Below are 9,514 nucleotides of genomic sequence, written 5' to 3' on the forward strand. Positions count from 1 at the left end.
CTATGTTGACATTTTCAGTAACAGTACAAAAACAATGAAAAGTAAAAGTTCTGGCATCTTAATATGAATCACTTCAGGCACAATACTGTTCTGATAATTATTGTATTTTTTTTACCTCCTCACACAGGAAAAAAAGAGCACAGCAACATCATTGAATTACTGACTTTTAATACATCTTTTTTTAATAACTTCTGTGAAGCAATAACTATTTATAAAGCACTATTTCCAGGGGCGCCTGGGTGGCTCAGTGAGTTAAAGCCTCTGCCTTCAGCTCAGGTCATGATCTCAGGGTCCTGGGATCGGGCCCCGCATCGGACTCTCTGCTCAGCAGGGAGCCTGCTTTCTCCTCTCTCTGCCTGCCTCTCTGCCTGCTTATGATCTCTTTCTGTCAAATAAATAAATAAAATCTTAAAAAAAAGCACTATTTCCATTTGCCTTTTATTTTTAGTTATTAAAGCCTTAATTCCAATGTATTCTGTACAACTGGCACATATTAGGAGTTTAATAAATATTCCTACAGTTAATGTTATCAATAAAATTAAGGTGCTATGTGTATACAAGCTACAGAATAATTCTAAAATTATGCTGTCAGAAAGCTGCTTTCTTTTTTTTGAATACATGTTCCTGCCCTCACTTCTGAATTCCATTACTAATAGTTGTTTTCTGGCAGAAAACACCCAGTGAGTGTGACCTTGGCATTTGGTGTTTTGGGGACCCATAGAGAGAGAGCTCTAATTCTGGCAGTTGAACTGGAGAGCAGAGAGAATTCCTCTTGGAATTCTGTGTTCTAAAGAACACAGCCTGGCTCATTGCAGGCTTGATGGAACAGAGGCTACCACTTCTGAAGACCGAAATCTCTATCTGCCAGCCAGCATAAACTATGTTTGAGTATCCACAAAGAAAACAGCTTTAAAACTGAGATGGATGACCTAGAAGCCACATAAAGGAAATTAATCAAAATGGTAAAAAAAAAAAAAAAAAAAAAAAGTTGTTGTTAGTAGAATAAGCTTCGGAGGAGGAGACAGATAACAAATTGAGTAACAGAAGGAGGAAAGAGAAGGAAAACAAGAAGGAGAAAGATTAAGGAAAAAAAAATAAAGGAGGAAGAAAGGCTACAAAAATACAGATTTGAAGGGGCAGACGCACCCCAATGTTTATAACAGTATTATGAACAATAGTCAAATTATGAAAAAAGCTCAAATGTCCATTTACTGATGAATGGATAAAGAGGTGGTGGTGGTGGTGGGGTATGTGTGTGTGTGTGTGTGAGTATGTGTAATGGAGTGTTACTCAACTATAAGAAAGAATGAATCTTGTCATTTGTTAGACATGGGTGGAGCTAGAGAGTATTATGCTAAACGAAATAAGTCAGAGAAAGACAAATGACATATAATTTCACTTCTATGTGGAGTTTAGAAGCAAAACAAATGAACATTGGGGGGAAAGAGAGAGATAAAACAGACTCTTAACTATAGAGAAGAAACAGGGTCGCTACAGAGGAGGTAGATGGGGGTTGTGTTAAATGGGTGATAGGGATTAAAGAGGGTACTTGTGATGAGCACTGGGTGTTGTAGGTAAGTGATGAATTGCTAAATTCTCTTGACCAATATTACACTATATGTTAACTAACTGGAATATAAATAAAACCTTGAAAAAAAAAGTGACATACACTTAACTGGGAATAAAAAGAAGGAAAATACATAAATAGCATACTTAAGTGTAAAAAAAGAGAGAGAGTAGGAAGAGTAGGAGGAGGAGAAAATGGGGAAAGAGTTGAGCACTCCAAATTCTACATTAGAACAAATATTTTTGGAATAGAAATATTACCTTTAAAATGTAAGGTATCTATAGATGTTACTATTATGACCTACATTAGAGTGCTGAAAGATAAAATGGAATGAACACTACAAAATACAAAGAAATGGTAATAACAAAGGAAAGAAAAGATGGGAAAATTTAAAAAAACACTGCAGAAACTTAAAATGCAAGTGAGAAACATTCAGAAGTATGGAAAAGCTGCTGGAAAACAAGGGACTTCACAAAAATAGTACAAAAAATTGTATTGAACTTAAAGAGATTTTGAGTCAGAAGATTAAAAAGGCTAATTTAGTTTCATTTCAGCAGGGTAGAGCAGAAATACTGGTAAAAATGTTGAACTCTAAGATAGAAGGGAAAATCTGGAAAAGCTCCCAGACAAGTAAAGCACAAGTTAACACCAAAAACAAAGAAACAAAAAATTAGTTTGCTGTGATACCTCTTATGCAACAACACACATCAGAAGACAGTGGAATAAAATAGGGGGGGGGAAGCCTGCCACCAGTGAATTTTCTACTTAGATGAGGTATTATTTATGAATGAAGATCAAAAACTGGTGTTTACTGATTTGCAATGTTTTAGAACCTATACCTACAGTGTGTTCCATTATGAGGGATAATATGCGCATGATGGATTCTGCAGTGGAATATGTTTTATTCATTCATTCATTCATTCTAATTTTTTTAGAATATGAATTTTAAATAATGCACTTACAAATATTTCAATATCAACCTTCTATTTAAACCTTCTCTTTTGGGGTGCCTGCGTGGCTCAGTCATTAAGTATCTGCCTTCGGCTCAGGTCATGACTCCAGGGTTCTGGAATCAAGCACTGCACCAGGCTCTCTGCTCAGTGGGAAGCCTGCTTCTCCCTCTTCCACTCCCCCTGCTTGTGTTCCCTCTCTCTGTCAAATAAATAAGTAATATTTTAAAAAATTTAAAAAAAATAAACCTCTTTTCTAGATCTGAGAAGCTAGATCAGAGGAGAAGAAATGCTAGGAGGCAGAGTCCCAAGTCCTTGAAGGGGAATGGTAGAGACATGAGCTGGAGGCAAGGACTATGACAAATAAATTTAATTTAATTTAATTTAAAAAATAAATTAATTACATAAATTAAAACCCTGGGTTTGGGGACAGGGGGCACTACAACCTGACCTTCTGGCTTCCAAGACCTTGGGGCTGACAGAACAATAGCCATAAATGCAGAGCATATGCTCTCCTCTTCCACTTCTGCCCCAGGGCAAGTCCTAGACTTACTGTAATGTATTTGCATTACAACAACCAAGCCCCTCCCCAACCATGGAGAAAGGCTGCCATGATGGTTCCTGTACAAACCTTGTAGGGTCAAAAACTCCCCTTACCAACTTGAGGAAGTAGGGGTTCTCCATTTAACTGGAAGGGAACCAAAGTTGTAATCCACTCAACTGAATTTCATAGTTGCTGGTATTTTAAGAATTTATCTTTGTTAAAGAGATAACTGATGTTTGGAAATGTATAGAGAGCTTACTACATAAATTTGAGTTAACATTTTTTTTTTTAGAAGGTAGAGAATTCTGAATGATCAACTGCAAGTGATATGACTTATTTAAGTGTTTAGGTGTGGATGCAAGGAGGTTGAAACACAAACAGAAGAGAATTCAAAACATTTCCAGTGAAAGTGCAAGTGAGTAATGGAAAGGAAGTTAAGTTCTTTAAAAATTTTAAGGAGCATACAATGCTGATATATAACATATCAGATATAAGCTACACCCTGCCAAGGGATACATTCAGAATTTGTCTTGCAAATGTCATGAAATGATTCACTCTATCATTTCTTTTTCTTTTATTTAATGATTTCACACAGTCTGGGAGACAAACAGTCTAACAAGACTTTTTGCTCATTTACTGCTTTGTATGATACATGAAGATGTATTTCATAACAGCCATTTAGATTCATTTAAATTCTCTTATTCATATTTGAATAAACACCTATTAGTTATTTCTTTAATAATAATAATAATTTGTTACTTCTGCATTTACTATTTATATATCTTTATCAACATATACCTATCTATAATATTCATCTATTATATTTGTAATAACCAATATAGTCCATTAAAGATTATACTTGTAATCAGAGTATTAACTAAACACGGTGGTTGTTTCATTTTGTATTTTAATGGAAGTAGTAAAATATCAGTTTCTGAATTATATGAAGTGATTATTGACAGATGTTTATATTATAAATTTTTGCTCAATAATTATTTTCACATGCATTTTGTACTATAAAATGAATAGGTATTCATAATAAAATCACCAAAATAGTTTTTTTTTTGTATTTCTAGGAAAATATTAAAGCACTGGCTATTCTAAGGACATTTTATATTCATGTAAGTTTGGAAATATGACAAGTTCAACTTAGCATCCAAATGTATAGGTTCTAAGGATAAAAATAATAAATTTCTCATGCCAACAAACTTCTTAGACTTGATTTTAAACTCATGCTAAGAGAGCTGAGCAGTATGTAACAATTTTAGTTCCTTAATAATGTATAAGATATGCTTGACTTAGTATTAAAAAGCTCTTGGAAGGCACGTTTTAAAAGATAAACCTTAATTTCTAAACAAACTTTAATTTTACCAAAAGAGTCCTTTTAGGCCTCACAATCCCATAACAACAAACACAGTCACATAACCTGTTTCTGCTTCACTTTTTTGCCATATATATTTAATTTAGGAAACACTTATGTGTTTATAAAATACAAATATTATATTTTGTTTAGGTAAAACAATACTGTCAACAACTCAATGAGGAGGTTGACTATAACACTCAGGGGATTACCAAGGTCACTATTGTCTAAAACCCAAACTGAAAATAACCATACAAGCAGTTTATAAATCAATCAATCTATCTGTCTTTATGTCATCTATTTGCATTTTACTGTGGGGGGTTTCTCAACTTTTCTTTGTTTAAGTAAGACTGATTTCTTAATGTATTTTACTCTCCCAATAACTGGCTTGTGTGTGTATATGTATATATATATATATATATATCCTATACAGATTTTTGAGGTGGAAGACAACCTTTTTTCTCGCAATGGCATTGAGAATTTAAAATGAGATGTTAAAATAAGAATTTAATGTTCTGTCCACATCCCCAGATGAATATGGCTGGTAATAGATGTGCATTAGGATCAGTTAGTTTACCACCTGTCTTTCTCTCTTGGTTTGACTCTATCAAAATGAGTGTAGATAACATCCCCAAATCCTGGCACTCTTGCCTATGTATTTGGGGCTAACAGGTAATTCATGAACACCTTACTGTCTCATTAATAAATTTTGCTAAGTCCTACAAAAAAAATGTAGGGTTCATTTAAATATAAGAAGTCAGAATTGGAGTTATATTTTGCCTAATAATCCGGGGCATTTTAAACATAGACTAGTGATTTGTTAATCTTAATTCTTAAAATTTCCACAATTAAACATTCAATTAACCTATTCAAATTTCAAAACTCTAAATGTGAGTATTCTGAAAGTGATTTTTATATTTAATTCGTGAAGCTAAATACATGCATACATGTGTATTTTAATTAGAATAAAGTGTTCTGATATATATGTGTACGTATGACTGTGGGTGTTTGTGAATATACTTTAAAATCACTATCACAATTAAGCCAGTGTGATATGAAAAGAGAGAGAACAGTTCAGATTAATCTGGGCAAAACAGAACTCTTAGAATATATATTGATTTTCCACCTTCCAAAATACTTCCATAAATCATGATCATTGCATGCCATTCCTATGTGCCCTTGATGCTGCAAACTATAATCTAATCTTTACTTCAAGCTTCTAGAAAAGGACATTTTTCTTAGCATTTCTTCCTACTTATGCATTTTACTTACTTTCTCTGTCTGCTTTTTTCTTTTATTTACCTACAATATTGCTAGCTATACACATGATGCTGGCATCTCAAGGTCAACAAAATGAACTAATGAATAATAATACTTTTGTTCTCAGTGGGATTCTTGCCCATGAGTTTGGTAAACTAAGAAAAAATAAACTTTCAAGCACAGCAGTGTTTAAAAGCTTCTAAATGTGATTTCTGAAATGTTTAAAGCCCCAAATCCTTATGACTTCACCCTAAATTTAGGACTTCAACTTTATACAGACCATCTTCACCTAGTATTTTCTATGTTCTGTATCCCCAAGAATATCCTATATGATCTGACATTTGCATTCAGGATAAAACAAATTGATAAATGTTTTGTAATTTTCATTTTGTATGAAATCAAAAGTAGTATTATCCTGGCAATATTCAAGGAATGATTAGTCCTGTCTCACTTATATTTATTACTCTTTTCTATTTTGATAATTTTTCCCATATTCTGATTATTCATTACACCACTTGCACAATTGATTGGCTATAAATGAATGCTGTGAGCTCTACTCAACTGAAAAAGCTCTTCTTTGTAGGATTCACATTGGAAAACAATAAAAGTGTGACAGGTAAATATATTGGATATGAGTGTGCAAGAAAATGGATTAGAACAGGACAAGTGAAATGAAGAAAAAGAAAAAAATACAAAAGACTTTATTAGAAATGATAAATGTACAAAAATAGCATGATAGCAAGAAATTGAGTGAATCAATTGCACATTTGTACAGTGTTTCTTAATAACTTCTCCTCTTAAAACACATTTTAAAGAATCTACAAAAGCAAAGAGTCTTTAATAGAATGCACCTTCACTGAAGGGTAGTAACTTGACACACTTCTTTCAGGAGAGTTTGAATTTTATAATGGAAATATCATGACATTAACCAAAGGTGTTCACTAACTGATCTGAATTAAATAGATACAAACCAAAGGCAAGATACCCTTAGGAATTTGAACATAGAATAATAATGGCCTAATTTATTCAGAGTATAAAGTGCAGCTTAAGATCAGTAAAGCAATTATAATTTCTATCTTCAGAAATGTTTTATTTTAATCACTAGACTCAGGTTATTTTTCTCCGATAATAATTGATTGCCTTTCATACACAATATCCACCTGTCTATCATCTATCTATCATCTATTTTCAGTAGCAAAGATGAAAGGCATTCTCATTTGAGGTTTAAAAAAAAGTAAATCTAGATTGCTACTTACTACAAAGATTCTAAATCTATAAACTAACCTGCTTAAGCTCATTTTAAAATGAACATATGAAAATATATAAAATATTTAAAAGATAATAATAAACAGGGGAAGTTTAAGATTTAGAATGAAATGCAAAATAGCAAAAAGGAAGAATCTAGTTATCTCTGATTGCTTTGAAACCTTGAGATAATTTTTAATAATTCTAAAAATTCCTAAAGAATTTTGTGTTTGCTAAAATTTGTAAAAATAATTGTCATCATTTTATTCCTACTTTTAGTTACTATTTCCTAAAATTTATAAAAACAATTCATGTACATCATACAATTTCTAAGAATAGTAATATGATTCTAAAGTTTGCCTTTTAAATAATATACAATGCATTGCTATTTGTGATTTTCAGAAATGTTTTATTTATTCTTTTTCTCTTCTCTAGTGAAGTAGGAAATGATTTAAAGTCAACAAATATTCTTAAACGCTTACAATCAGAACCATATTATACAGATTAACTCAAATTTTTTAAAAATGTTCAATAACAATTGAATGAATTTTCAATAAAGTGAATTTTGAAGGTTATGAACTTTAATAAAACGATTTTATTTTCTTTACTGATTTGAGTAAACTACTCATTATAAATACAATTTAAATTTAGAAATAGGAATAATTTTGATGATGGTGTTCATGATAGTATTGACTTATTAGTCCACTTTGAAGAAACATTTTTATGTTTAACTTACTGTGTTACATCATCATTTTAACTCTAGTTGGTCAAAGATAAAGCTGGACATTAACTAAAGTAATGGAAACATTTTATTCTACAACTACTGGCAGTAGGGAAAAGTGTTGTGGCTGACCCAGATTTGTGCAGAGATGTCTGGGTGCTTTATGAGATAATGAGGGATTAGAGAAGAGACAAGTGGAGGCTTAGTCTTGTCAGGGAAATGAAAAATTATGAAGGCTTGGTTAGTGTAAAAGCCATTCAGATAGCTGGGTCTGCTACCTGGCAATATTGAAGGTAGAATTTTATTCTGCAACAAAGTTTGGGAGACAGAGTCCTTACCCTTTCTGAAAGAAATTTCAAAGGCATGGCTTCCAGGTCCTTGAGAAAGATACTACTGGTTTATAGGAGATACATACATATATTTATCAAAAGAACAGAGGAAGCTTTTTAAAAAATAAATGCTCTAGGACAGGGAGTTCTTAGCTGGAACAAGTAGCAAATTCTTTTGGCAGCCTTGAGCTTTCTCAAGCCAAGTTTTAAAGGACGGTGGGATGCTCCTAATGACTCCATCTGAAATAGTTGGAAGGCATGCTAGGGTTTGTTCAAATATCTTAGCACAGGGGTTTGAATAGAGTCCTGCATGCCCAGCGTGCTTTGCAGTTCTCAGATTAGAGCAGAAACCCGGAGACTACAGAGAATAGGGATTGATGTAATGCTAACACATGCTACTACTTACAAAGAGATAATAAGAGGCAGACCAAGAAAAATTAAATAGAAATGGATCAAACTGTTCAGGAGCAACAACAAAGATGTGAACAAGAGGATGAGTAATTATTGGCATAATTAGCGATAATATTTACGTGTTGTTAGCAACTGAATATTTATAAACCCCATTTGTATGTTGAAACCAATTCTGCATGTGACATTACTGAATATAGGGGCTTTGAGAGATGATTAAGTCCTAAGTATGAAGCCCTCATGAATAGGTTTAATGTCCTTACAGAAGACTGCCTGGAGAGCTCCCTAGTCCCTTCTGCCATGTAAAGACACAGGAAGAAGATGGTCATCTATATATCAGAAAGTAAGCTCTCACCAGACACCAGCTCTGCTTTGATCTTTAACTTTGTTGCCTTGATCTTTAACTTCTCAGTTCCAGAGAAATAAATTTCTGTTGTATTAAAAAACTACTCACTCAGGCTTTGGTGTTTTGTTAGAGTAGCTCAAAAGTACTAAATGGACATTTATCATTCAAATTAGAATATCTTAGAATTAATTTTATAATAAGTTATGGCAATTATTTATAAATTCACAAATTTTTACTTTTTAAAAGATATTCTTTTTTTTTCTTTTTTTAACTCTACTGCCAATGTGGGGCTCAAATGCATGGCTTCAAGATCAAAAATCATATGCTCTACTGACTGAGACAAGCAGACACTCCAACAAATTTCACTTCTGATTAATAACATGTATTTTAAAATGGGAAAAAAATATATAAAAGTAATTCTAATTAGCAGTTTGTAGGCCACCAGTTTCTATCAGCCAGAGTGAACAGATTAATTACAGTATCCTATTTTATACTAGAAATATTTAGTTGTGTTACATGACTCCAACATCCTTCCTCATAATGTTCACTTTTCTGACTATAGATTTTTGCTTGAATTTATTGAAATGGAATTTATAATTTTGATGAGTTTTAAGAAATACATATTCCTATTAAATAACATTAAGATACAGATCATTTCTATCACCCCAAAAAGTTTCTCTCTCACTTTTTGCTGTTAATTTTCAGGCAAAGGTAATCAGTGATGTCGTATCTGTCACTAAAAATTAGTTTTTCCTTTTTTTGAATTTTCATAGAAATAGAATAT

At 32.5% G+C, this 9,514-nt stretch overlaps 1 long non-coding RNA gene across 1 annotated transcript; it reads left to right on the forward strand.

Moving 5' to 3' along the window:
• The first annotated feature begins 810 nt into the window (after positions 1-810).
• Positions 811-8,781, forward strand: LOC101682075. The gene is made up of 4 exons (XR_199110.2): positions 811-962; positions 3,354-3,476; positions 4,138-4,182; positions 8,650-8,781. It is a non-coding gene; the product is annotated as an uncharacterized LOC101682075 (long non-coding RNA).
• The last annotated feature ends 733 nt before the right edge of the window (positions 8,782-9,514 follow it).

The sequence above is a fragment of the Mustela putorius genome, unplaced genomic scaffold (assembly GCF_011764305.1).
Source record: "Mustela putorius furo isolate JIRA1106 unplaced genomic scaffold, ASM1176430v1.1 tig00003866_pilon_pilon_pilon, whole genome shotgun sequence".
NCBI classification, from domain to species: domain Eukaryota; kingdom Metazoa; phylum Chordata; class Mammalia; order Carnivora; family Mustelidae; genus Mustela; species Mustela putorius.